The sequence below is a fragment of the Schistocerca americana genome, chromosome 8 (genome assembly GCF_021461395.2).
Source record: "Schistocerca americana isolate TAMUIC-IGC-003095 chromosome 8, iqSchAmer2.1, whole genome shotgun sequence".
Classification (NCBI taxonomy): Eukaryota; Metazoa; Arthropoda; class Insecta; order Orthoptera; family Acrididae; genus Schistocerca; species Schistocerca americana.
In genome coordinates this window covers 492611595-492625767 of record NC_060126.1, presented here as the reverse complement: position 1 = coordinate 492625767, position 14173 = coordinate 492611595, and positions in this window count along the sequence as shown.

Sequence of the window (14173 nt, the reverse complement as noted above, 5' to 3'; positions counted from 1 at the left end):
AACCAAATCGCTGTGCAACAGGTCTTGGTGTTGATTCACGGATCCAGTTATATGGCTCCTTCCGTGTCTAGCGATTTTACGACTATGACATGTGGGGCCTGAAGATGGCATCAATTTAATGCCGAAACTGGTTGCAATAAGAAGTTCATAAAATAAATTTCTAAAATACATACGGCTGTTGGCAAATTATTGTATCAAGAAATACCTGTCAGCCGTTGTCTCCTCCGATTGCAAAAACATTCTGTTGGCCCTACCTACGTAGGGAGAAATGATCATCATGATAAAATAAGAGAAATCTGGGTTCGCACAGAAAAATTTAAGTGCTCGTTTTTCCCGCGTGCCGTTCAAGAATGGAACAGTAGAGAGACAACTTGAAGGTGATTCACTTAACCCTCTGCCAGGCACTTTATAGCAGAGGAATCACGTAGATATAGATGTAAATACTAAACCCGACCACGCCCAGAGGGCATTGTCCCGCTGACATCAAGAGAGTCAGGTTTTGCTTTTTGTACACAACAGACAAGATTTTAATAGCTGTTCAACATACCCTCGCAGATTTGGAAACAGTCTTGTTGCACTGATCAAGCTAGCATCAGAATAAATACATACGAGAGAAGGTTAGGCCATGTTCAGAAATACTGAGCTGGAGAAACAGTACTACTTAAATCGCATCCGAAATCGTCTACTTTACATTAAAGTAGCAATATAAATTCAGTTTCATTCAACATTTTGTGATACCGTTATCACCCCAAACATAATCAGTATGCCAAACTAAGGTTTCTTTAAAAGTATCAGGAATGCATACACCACACACTCACACTCACACACACACAAACCTCTCTGTCTGTGTTGTCACCAGAAACCTTGATATTTTGGATGCTGTAAAATTTTCACAGATGGGTTTCATGTAAAGAGAGTTTTTATTTTACACCACCTCGGATTTGCATCTTGCAATGTAATCATGCTGTTATTCATAATTACATAGTATTGTTTGTAATGTGTGTGTTTCATTAACAAAACTCTGTAATCAGTTATTTGTTCTGTTAAATTTGAAGGGTCAGTCAGTCCTTGCGTTAGACACGACAAAGCTTCATCAACATTGTTCTTACCTCGAAGTCTGATTCCTGTAGAAAAACTGTCAACATGGTAATCCTAGCCCTTAACTTACGAATTGTGGTCTCTCAGCCCGCGCGAAAATTTTCGAACTCGCTCTCCAAAGCCAGTTGTGGTGGAATGCTTCTATACTCCCCCTACCCTCCTTAAATTGCCAAGCCTACGATGTTTTGTTGTCGGATGCGTTATCGCCTTCTGTGTTCGTTGTTGACACGTATTATTGATACGTGTTGAGTCTCCTGCGCCGCGCCTCGTGAACTACGAACCTGTTTTCTTCATTACAGTACCGTATAGCTCAAAATGTGTTGGCACAAATGTGTCATTTTCAACTTTCCCGAGTTTGATGAAATGGTTTGTCGGTATGAGGAAGCTGTTAGTAATATAGATCAAGAAGTAAACGAAAAAGGCGACGATTTTACATTAGTCAGTGATCACAGTCATGCTGTCCGCCCCCCGGTAGCTGAGTGGTCAGCGCGACAGAATGTCAATCCTAAGGACCAGGGTTCAATTCCCGGCTGAGTCGGAGATTTTCTCTGGGTGTTGTGTTGTCCTAACCATCATCATTTCATCCCCATCGACGCGCAAGTAGCCGAAGCGGCATCAAATCGAAAGACTTGCACCTGGCGAACGGTCTACCCGACGGGAGGTCATAGTCACACGACATTTACGTATACAGTTCTGCTATCGAACAAGAATATCATTCAGAGGAAGAACTTCTGGAACGTTGTGATAGGGATCTGTCTGTTTCTTTAATGAAGTACTTAAATACTGTTAAAATCGAATGTCTTCTGAGTGGTGATAAAAATGTAGTTCCCGGCAATGAATGTCAATTTGACAGACTCTCTTTATGTACCTGTCGGGTGAAAATTTTATGCGCAAATTTAAACCCTGGAATTTAGTTTTTTTTTTAAATTTATGTGTTACAAGGGTTGTATAATTTACAGAATGTAATGAATACTCTAAGAGTATATTTATGTGTACTATTTAGAAGAACCACACAAAATTATGTGCCTCTGTGTGATAAATAATAAAACTCGGCAGTCTTTGTTTAGTGCAATAAAATAAACTAGAGGCCTTTAAACAACACTTAAATAATTGTAAGAATAAATGTTATATAGCAAAAATTAAAAATTTCAAATTATTTTTGCATTAAATATCGGTTTAAATGTAGGGATCCCAGAGACCCCATCTCGTGGTATACGTTATAGAGAAGTCACCTCGCTAGTTAAGGGCTAGGTTGCAGTAGTTTATAGGTTAGTAAAAAGCTCGGAGGGTGGAGGTCGCAAAATATTTGATGTGTTTTCCATCAACATAATAGCTGAACTTCTTAAACAAGATCTTCTAACTCTGTAGCATAATATCCACGCTTACACTCGGAAAGCGTTGAACTACAATACTAATCATGTTAAGTTCAAACTTTCTGTCCTTTTTAAACATCTAAAATAGACATGCACCGATTCCCCAAAAGCAGTGTTTCTTAACCTTTTTCAATACGCGATCACTTTCGAAGTAAAAATTTTCTGGCGACCTCCAGAACCATAATAAAAGTATGTCGGCGATTTCAGAGGCAACGTATGTAATTTTCTTTCTATTAATACTATACTGATTGAGAAATCAAGTGATCTGCGGAGAGAGATATAATTATATTCTTTCCCCGCGGTAGATGCGTGGGGGCGAGAAGGGGTCAGCGGGGGCATAGTCGCGCGTTTTCGGTCACTACAATCAGTGTACGGACGTGATTATAGTCTTCGTGCTACGCTCTGAACGAGCATGAAATGGACAAGTTTCTAAGATCTGTGAAGCCCTCCACGTCTGGCACAAGTGGCAGTGGCGGAAGCGAATCAAAATTAAAAAAAATAGACTTTATGACAACAGTTATCTGGAGTATGGTTTTACTCTAATGAACACTAAGCCGCAATGTGTAATTTGCAGGGATTTATTGTTACATGAGAGTATGAAACCATCAACGCTTCTGTATCACCTCTCAACATTCCAAGGAAGCTGATAAACCGTTGGAGCAGATGATCGTCATGAAACTTAACGTTAACAGCCATGCTGCAATTGCGGGTCGCAACCCACAGGTTGAAAAACACTGCCCTAAAAGAATGCGCCCGTGGCAACGCAAAAATCTCTGTTCATATCAGGACAACATAGGATTTCAGAATTTCCTAAAGTATTCTTTACTATGTCGAAATCTGCTTCACAATTTCACGACCGGTGCCATGCGACATTATTTTTTAATAGTGCCAACATGGAGAGCTGCATCAAACCAGTCTCAGGACTGAAGACCACAACAACAACAACAGTGCCAACAATGTTGACTATTAAGCAACTGTCCAGAAACAAAACGACAAGAAACAAACAAATGCCAAGAAAAGCTTTCAGCTGCAGTTTTGTGTTCGGAACTGGAAAATTTACTGCACTTATCGTATCAGGATCAGGTGTACTCGTGCAGGAGACGCATGACTCAAAAATTTTATTTCCTCACGACCGAACATTGATTCCTGCAAGTTAACTGCGACTCCAACTTTTGAAAATTTACGTAATGTACGGTCCAATTATTCAAGGTGTACTTCCCATGTGGCGGTTCCACTCAAGTTGTCATCAACATATAGTCTTACTTTGTCTAAGAGATTTGCTCCGAGAACTGTATTTAGTGCCACAATAAATACACCAGAACTTTCGTTAAGTCCAAACGGTAAAACACAACGTTAAACTTTTGCCAGTATGGACAAAAGCTGTGTATTTCCTAGACTCATTCGACAATAAGGCCTGGCAGGAGAAACAGTAACGATATAGGCTAGTCAAAAGAATACTGCATGAAACTTCTGTAATCGCTGTTCTAGGTTTTCTGCTTGCATGCAGATTGGTATTATTGTTTTATTAATGGCATGCCATGTTTACTGCTAATAATGGACTAGAATATGGTGAACGTGATGGTTCAATTACTTTCTACTGACGCATTCATCTTATTTGCCGATAAACAGCCTCTCGTTCCATCCATGGCATGGAATATGGTTTACGGCAAAATGTATCACATGGCGTCACGTCCCGGTGTACACCTACGTGTTTATTACACCAGGTTTCTTCTCAAAAACACCTAAGCATTTCAAAAATGTGTTTCTTAAATCTAACTGCTGTTGGGAATCCAGTTAAGATGATTCCATTGCCTTATCTTGTATATACGCTTTGTTATTGTCATTGTCACCATAGTGGATTGAGAAACAACAGGTACACTCTCTGCCTTTACAAATTTTACTTTAATTACCTGGTAGTACTTACCATATTCCACTGGGATTTGTATTAAATCTTCTCCAATATCCTTGTCCTTCATGCGTAAATAGCACTTACCCAAAGAATAATCTAATTTTACACCCTTCTCCCTACAAAACTGTATACCCAGCAAGCAGTCGACGATAACATTTCTTAGAATCAGGAACAGCCATAAGATCACTCCGTTTCCGACAGCAATGTTTACTTGTTTCTGCCACTTGACAGTTTGCGACTTAGCTCCTAAAGCTTCAGCAATACAATTTTGTACAGGGTGGATGGACACTATGTCTGCTTTTTAAACAGGTTTTGTGTTGAAACATTAAAAGAGGCATCTGTTTCTTCTACTTTTGTAGGATTTTTTCCCACTATGGCAAGTATTTAGACTTGTACCAAAACTTATGTATGTTTAGTGTTCAGAGATTGCCCTTTAATCAATTCATCTCTGATATCAATACCGTCATTACACATTAAGAGATCGACGTGATTGCCCCCACTCTCTAATAGATCGTCATCGGAGGGCTTAATGAGATCTAAAGGAATTTGTCACAACTTGGTTATGGTTGTCCGATTGTGGTTTATGAATCACATCAGGGATATTTAAGGACAAGACGTAATTCTGTCAGCTAGTGTCAGGAGAACCATGGGACATCTGTGAGTAATTGAGTAATTTTTATTCTCACTTGGTTATGGTTCGCATTTCGCAAATCCCAGCACCGTTGCGTTTATTTCTGTAGAATAGTCCACCTGCACTTCCTTGGTGACGTGGTATCGATTACTGTACTTCCTTCTGCTTACGTTTCTGGTAGCGCGTACAATGGTCAACAAGCCGCGCGTCACACACATGTGACGTGCAGATGACGTCACCTGAGCAGCGCGGCAGCTATTAGGGGGGCTACACTGTGTTCATCATAGGAATAAGAAGGACGTTAACAGTACACCACGCATTATTCCGCGTTTGCTGTAATCTCAGTGGATTTCGTTTCAAGTGGAGCGGAAGCGAAGCTGTCTCGAGTATGGTTGAGTATGATAATAAGGAGGTGTTACTTACAGCCAGTTGTCAGTAATATCTGAACTCCTCCCATATCCGAATCCGAGAAATACATTTCAGTACTGGACGTGCAACCCGCTACAATGATAACGAGTCAATCAACAACAGAATTCACGAACCTGTCCAAGCGCCAGATCAGTGCTGTTGGGCTCATATTTCAGTGATATGGTAGCAACTGTAAAAATGCTGTGCTCGATGATGTGGAAATTATTGCTTTCCCTGTTTTCACGACACTAATCGCTCGTGTGACAACACATTTGTGCTAAAAACAATGGACATAGTCCAAATAAAGAGGATCTGGTTTAATATTTTTGTCCTAAAATTTGATTTGTTGCGCTTTCTTAATTTGAAAAACCTTTGGTAACAATACTTTATAAAATATCGATAACGAAGAATTCATATTTGCAATGAAAACTGGAATTTTATGTGCAATATGTAATTAGAAACATGAAGGCGTGCATTTTCATTAAAATGATGATTAGAAAGGCGTTAATTAGCATAAATTTGATGAATTTTACGTTTAAAATATGTAGATTTCCACACTGAACGGAGAAAAGAAACACCAAATAGACACTAGAACTATCGAAACGCGGATTGTACAGGATTACCATTCAACAACGCAACCGATTCAGCTATACATCCCGCTTAAGGTTGCCCCTTAACTTTAGCAAATATAATTCCTCAAAAAACTTCGAAGCTAATTATTTCTGTAAATTTGTGAAAAAAATTAAGAACAACCTGTTTCTCACCACTTTTTATGATGTTCTACGCGCATGTTTCACTACAGAGGAGGAAGCAGCTTCTGCCATTTTCACACTACGTATTAACAGCGCGATAGTCAGACGCAACAGTACGGACTGAGACTGTACACGATTTTTGAAATAAAAACTACATAGCTAAAGTAAGATTAGGAAAAACGTTGATGGCTGTTAACACATTAGAATATCTTAAAGCTTCATTTGCTGTGATGTAGTAATAAGATATATAATACATAAGTAGTGCAAGCTGTCGCCTGTTTTAATCATAAATATGATGAATGATGCTAGGAGCGGTGCGCTGCGGCAGCTGTATGTTGCTGATACGTCCACGAAAACATGCAAACTACGCGGTCTGGCGTTCTTATTGTCAGAACGCGGGAAACTTCCCCATCAGAGCCCTGAAATCCCGGCAGATTTCAGCGTGAGCTGTACCCGTTCGCTGGTCTGGCCAAACCAATTTGACTCACAGGCACGACGATGCATGCTAGAATTGTCAAACGTCACACGGCCGACTCAGGGCGAATAAGTACACCCTCGTGAATCACTATATGTCCGAGATGACAAGCAGTTCACTGTCGGTACAGTTGGAAACTGCCACTGGCTCATAGTCCACCACAAGATAAAAAGCGCAAATCTCACTCACTAGGGTAAATCTGAAGCTCTCCACCAGCGGAGGACCAGAAGACGAAGAAGGCAAAGAATCAAAACCGCTTTCCACCAAACCTCGGTATGGGAGCCGAATTAGCAGAATCGAAACCGCCCCCACATTGCACAAACCAATCGCACTATCCTCTGCTCACTGAATCAACCCTCTTGACTGTTCTGTTGGCCTGATAGCCAATCCATACACAGCACTAGGGAGCAAGCCTCCACTTTGAATATCCTCAGAGCAGACAATCAGCGACTCTAAATCTCTCTTGTCTGAAAAAAGAAGATTTTAGACTAGGGAGGCGTTCTCACGGTAACCACAGCCATGTTTTGGCAAAAGACATCTACCTAGATGGAACCACAGTCCCTCATTTATGGAGATATCTAATCTTTCCAGGCCAACCATTTCCAGTTTTTGAAAAAAGGCCGTTAAGCTTCCCAGACAGTCACACTCATGAAAAATATATGTTTTGTCCCCTTGATAAAAGAACCTGGCGATTTCCTGGCTTCAGAAGAGTTACAGTCTTGTCTACACTAAACACATGCGCCAGCTGCTGTCTCCGTACCGTCCCAGCTTCTAACATGAGGTGCACAGCGTTTTATGACGTTCCCACAATTTGCACAATAGCTCAGTTTGCTGCAGTCCTTCTTAAATGGTTTCCTTCAGCCACTTTCTGCCATGCGGCCACCTTCACGATGGACTGCCACCTGGCCTAGGTAAAATGTTTTGCAAACCGGTGCCTTTCTGTCCAACCCTAAGCGGAAAGTGGAGAAGGCGTCGGCCAGAAGTCCCTCTGCAGGCAAGATCCACTGAGAGCTGCTTCCCAGAATCACTCTCATAGCCATGTCGCTGCAGTCAGCATTCATGGCCCCCAACTGTTGTCCGTCACCTCCACTACAACCCCTCGGGTACAACTTCTGTACGTTCTCTACAGATTACACATGCAGTTATAAGAACATTCAGGACACAATTTCCTGATGCCAAAAGTTATTAACAACATACAGAAATGTAGTATTGGAGAACACCGAAATCATGACTTAAAATACGAATATCAATCTAACTGATAATGCTGTTGAAGTGAGAGAGTGGCTGCTGACCAATCATCACATTTGTCTTTGTTTACGTTAGATTTATTCGTATGAATAAAATATAGAACTGTAATTAAGCTCTGCAACTTGGTCCCGCGCTGAATTAAACTTTCTTCAGGTAGAATAGAAGAAAGTGATTGTGCAGTCATTACTTCATTATAGTACGAAAGCTTGCGATAGATTATTAGAATCTGTGTCGCTACCACTTGTTCACTGCAGTACGACTGCCTTAATAGTCATGTACTTTACCGACATTCGGTGGGGTACTTTGAACCATGCCCTTGACTGTAGACAGTTCCTTTGGTACGTTTGCAACTTGCACATTTATTTGGTCACGCAATTCCAGTAAATCTTCACTTACTGTGGCCTCGATTTGACTTAATTCTGATTTTACAGGTTCGCTGTATCTGTTTCATTCAGACGTAGAGGCTGTGACAGTTTCATCTACGACACATTCTAGTTATGAATTTATTTTGTCATTTACAGGGGACTGATGACCATAGATGTTAAGTCCCATAGTGCTCAGAGCCATTTGAACCATTTTTGTCATTTACTTCTTCATCCTTTTGTGAAAGCCACTGTGAAACACCAGCAGTCAGTTTCTCTATGTTTCCAGGTTGTTTTCTTATTCTACTCTCACTTTCATAAAAAAAAAATTCAACACTAACGAGATCACTTGGTATCTGCGTGTTCATTTCAAGTGAAATATACCCCCCCCCCCCCCCCCCCCACACACAAGATTTACTTCTTGGGTTGATGAATTATACTAGGTCAAAGATTACCTAACTGAGCACCATTTTTACACAATAAATTATTTGTGATAACATCTGCTACAATTCCAGAGAGTGATGCCAGATTAGGTTCTGAAACTGGTGCGTTTTCAACATCCATATTAGCAAACGTGTACTGTTCAATGTTAAGATCAACATTATTGTCTTCTGTTGGATCATTTTAGAAATCTTGCCTATATTCCTCATAACATCAATGTCAACTAAAAATTATATTTGTAAAAACTTTGAAAAACTATGATCTGAAGAAACTTCTACAGGATAACGATATCCCACTCAGGAATGTTGGCACAACAATGTAAAGCAGCACACGCCATTACTGATTGTGGCGTATTCTGTCATCGTCCAGCGCCGTGACATGCTCGGGTGTTTGAAAGTTACAGTGCTGCGAAACTTTCCCGCTGGACTCCAGAGACGCTATACACAAGCAACATTTGCTCTGTGTTTTATTCTTTGATTGTTGATTTCTGTTCCACGTTCTACTCCGTGGCGAAAGCATGAATCCAAGTGTGTTAGATACGAAATAATTTACTGTACTGAACTTTTCTTACGTCTTCGCACGAGTTATCGGTTGCAAAGTAATATTGTCTGTTTCGACCGCAGAGTTTCGTAAATAAATTATTCCATCAAGCAGAGACAAGCCTACTTCTCTTATTCAGCGTACATGCACACGCAGATATTAAACCGTCGATCGCGGTAATTCAAACCGGTACCGACAAGGTGGTGACCCCGACGTGATCTCCTGCGAGCACACTGATTTTACGAGAAGTCCTTGCAAGAAGTTGAGATGGCGAATCCACCAGAGCCGACAAATACTTCTGTGGCGCGTCTAGTGGTGCGACTACCTCCCTTCTGGCCGCACAATCTATCGCTGTGGTTTGCCCAAGTCGAAGCAAATTTTTCCTACGCGGGTATCACGGTCGACGCGACGAAATTCGTGCTGGTGGTCAGCCAACTAGATCACCAGTACACCGCTGAGGTTCAAGACATCATAATTAGCCCGCCAGGAACGAACAGCTACGACCGATTGAAAGCAGAACTAATTCGGCGCGCGTCCGCTTCGCAAGAAGAACGAATCCGGCAGGTGCTCACCCAAGAGGATAACGACGATAAGAAACGTACGCAGTATCTACGTCATCTGCGGAGTAAAGTAGACGCAGGTACAGTCCCGGACAGCTTACTGCGCACGATATGGACCAGCCGGTTACCACCACCAGTGAATGCAATCGTGGTGTCGCAGACTGATGCGTCTTTAGATCCAGTGGCCGAATTAGCTGATAACATCCAGGAGGCAATGACGCCGTCAATAGTTAGCTCCGCCACCGCGGCGTGCGCCTGTGCGGCGACAACGATCTCGCGCGCGGATTATGATGTTCTCGTCAACAAAGTGGAATTATTATCACGGAAAATCAGCGAGCTGTTACACTGCCGCGACACGGACAACAGGAGCCGACATCGATTCCGTCGTCGCTCATGCAGCCGATCATCGACAGCCTCGACTACGACAGGGACAGAACAAACAGTCTGTTGGTACCATCTCAAGTATGGCGAGCAAGCACGTAAGTGTACGACGCCCTGCGCCTACCCAAACGGCAACGGCGATCGGAAGTGAGCGCCTCCTCCGGTTGCTGTTCGATATCCAGGCGCCTGTTTGTGAGTGACCGACGTTCCACCTGGAAGTACTTAGTAGAGATTGGTTCCGATTTTTCAATCTTTCGTCGAGCCATGCTATGTCAGAAGCGACCGTCTACGCCCATTTGCCTCACTGCTGCTAATAACTCCCGGATTACGACGTATGGCACGATGCGCTTGGATCTCGACCTCGGATTGCGGCGCGCTTGCGCGTGGGACTTTACCGTCGGGGACGTCGCCGAACCAATCATCGGAGCCGACTTCCTCGCCCACTACAACCTGCTGCCTGACATAAGGAACTCTCGCCTGGTCGACAACACCACCGGCCTAACAACTTCCGGATTCCATCGAGATACCGCTGTCCACACTGCCAAGGTAATATAGGTAGTGGATGGCCAGTACGCGGGGCTGCTGCGAGGATTTCCAGCCCTGATGCGACCACCCGGAGGGTAATTTCCAATAATGATTGCCTATCGAAGATGGGGGGCTGCAAACGGCACATATCGAACGTACGATAGTAAATCGATTTTGGAAGTCCCGTGGCGCGCGTTACGAGTATGTTTCAAGTTGTTACTACAGCAACGACAAAAAAAAAAGGCGTTAGAGAAGCACTTCTAAATTAAAAGGATATGACTTACCTTAGTCGTCGTCGGTGTTATCGTCTTGTGACAGTCCGCGTGATGTGCAAGCTACAGGGGCAATTCCTTTTTTCCCGTACCCAGGGTAAACTCTGGCAATATCGCGCAGGAATATCGGCAGAGTATCACATGCCTCGACTTTCCCCTGCAAACTCAAGTTGTGAAAGTATAGGTACTGGAACAAGTACAGTTCGTCCCTCTGCCCTGGGCACCCTTCTTTCTCTTTTTATGGTAGACTTGACAGACTTCCAAAGCCGTTCTATATTCTGGGTATGGACACTGGCGTCATCTGAAGAGACGAACTCCACAGAGTGGTTCACGAATTCGCTCGTGGTCGAACCCTTCACCTTTGAGAGTCCGGTACGACTGAAACCCGTCTGTGATGACTCTTGTTCCAGGCAGTATGAAATGTTTTATGAGACGCACTAAAGTCACCTTGTCTCGGGACAATACCCTCACAACGAAACACTTCCGGGACTCCCTTTCTATCCCACCGAAAACCCAAATATGATCTACTTCACTTTTAGAAGGTCGTCCTCTCTGATTCTTTCGCCTAGCAATATGAGATTCGTCTACTTCCACTGTTTTATTCGGTCCACCAATTGGCACACTGTCATTTGTCACTATCACGTAGCACACTTATGGGCAAAAACCGAAGTAATCACACTTGGTATTTGCCGATAACTCAGTTTCTGATGCTGTGGCTTGCAACGTGTAATCTCGAAGTAGCACGACACAAGAATTACGCTCGTCTGAATCGATAATTTGGAGGACTGGAACTACGTGTTTCTCCTGATGCTGGTTCGCTTTCCGCAAAGTCCGCAATGAAATTGCAACGGAATTTCAGTGTCCACACTCCTCTTGCGAAGTTTCACAGACTTCGCAGCACGACAGTCAACACAATCCCTAATTTCCTCGTCCGGCAGAAGTCCATATTTCCGGCAAAAAGTCAAACATTTGTCTATTCTGGATAGGCATGGAATTAGAGTTTTCCATGTGAGGAATTCCGCAGAAGAAACGTGAGAAGCAGCAGACGTTACACTCGCTATCAAGAGAAACCGTGTCGACTTCCCAATGGAATCACAAACAGTTACGGCGGGAAGGTAATGTACACGAACTGAAGAAACAACGCAAAACTGATAAAAATGACGATCACAAATAATTGTGCATAACGCGCGCCACGAGACTTCCATAATCCATTTACTATCGCACGTTCGATATATATCGTTTGTAGCCCTCCAACTTCGATAGGCAATCATTCTTGGAAATTACCACCCGGAGCACCTGAGGTAAGACATGATACCGTCCATTATATTTAGACTACTGACGGACCCCCTACCTCCTGTAGGCCGCGACGTTTAGCCCCAGATCGCCTCAAAATAGCAAAGGCAGAATGTGACTGTATGTTGCGCAAAGGTGTAATCCGGCCTTCCAACGGCCCTTGGTCCTCACCATTACATCTAGTGCCAAAGAAGGAGGGTGCATGGAGACCGTGCGGCGATTATAGAGCCCTGAACGCCCGGACAATACACGATCGTTATCCCGTACCCTTGCTGCGCGATTACAATTACGCATTGAGTAGCTCAGAAGTGTACACTGTGTTAGACTGTGCAAAGACCTACACACAGATACCTGTAGCCGAACGTGACATTCCAAGGACAACCATCATCTCTCCTTTTGGTTTATTCGAGAGCATGTTCATGACTTTTGGACTGAGGAATGCAGCACAGAAATGGTAGCGCTTCATAGATTCTGTGCTACAGGGTTTACCTTCTGAGTTTGCATACCTGGACGAAATTTTGGTTTTTTCGTCATCGCCTGAGGAACATCGCCAGCATCTAACCGAAGTATTCGAGCGATTGGAACACTACGGAATCGTGCTCAACACCTCAAAATGTGGTTCAAATATGGTTCAAATGGCTCGGAGCACTATTGGACTTAACTTCTAAGGTCATCAGTCCCCTAGAACTCAGAACTACTTAAACCTAACTAACCTAAGGACATCACACACATCCATGCCCGAGGCAGGGTTCGAACCTACGACCGTAGCGGTCGCGCGGTTCCAGACTATAGCGCCTAGGACTGCTCGGTCACTCCGGATGGCCTCAAAATGTGTCTTTGGTCAGCCTGAAGTAGACTTTCTCGGACATAGAATTTCTGCGGCACGATCGCTACCACTACCTGAGAAGGTGGAAGCCATTTCGCGCATTCCGAGACCCGCTACAGCCAGGGAACTACGACGTTTCCTCGGGATGTTAAATTTTTACCGCCGCCATTTGCCACACTCTGCTGAGCTACAGGAACCTTTAGTCGCAGCGCTAACTGGTCTGAAAGCCAAGGGTAACGCGCACGTAACTTGGACTCACGATATGACTGTCGCATTTGAAGCGGCCAAGAAAAGCATCGCCAACGCAGCCCTGCTGGCACATCCAGATGCTGCTGAAGGTCGACGCTAGCCAGACCGCAGTCGGCGCTCTGTTGCAACAACAATGTAGTGACGCGTGGCAGCCACTCGCATTTTTTCGCGCAAGTTGACAACCTCACAAAGACTTTGGAGCGCATACGACAGAGAGCTTCTGGCCATTTACGAATCTGTTAAGTACAGACCGCAACTAGAAGCACGTGACTTTGCTATATTTACTTATCACGAGCCACTAACATATGCATTCCGTCAGAACAACATTAACTGTTCCCCCAGACAACACAACCAGCTCATGTTTATTTCTCAGTTTACCACTGATATATGTCATGTGTCTGGAATCGACAATGTAGTGGCCGATTGTTTGTCCAGAGTCAGCAGCACCGCCAATACGATCGATTACGCCAACCTCGTTGCAGCACAGCAAGCTGATGCGGAATTACAAGCGATTCTGTCAAATGGTGAATCAGTGCTTGACCTGCAGCTGGTAGACATTCCTGGAAGCGACGTAAAGCAATACTGTGGCATGTCCACATCGAAGCCGAGACCCTTCCTACCTCTGGAATTTCGGAAGGGCGCTTTCCCATCGCTGCACAACTTATGTCACCCAGGAATACGAGCTACGACACGCTTAGTTACAACGCGTTACGCGTGGCCTGGAATGCAAACGGACTGCCGTGAGTGTACGAGATGCTGCTTGAAATTCCAGCGTAGCAAGATAAATCGCCACGTCCACTCACCGGTAGGAAACTTTCCAATCAAGACAG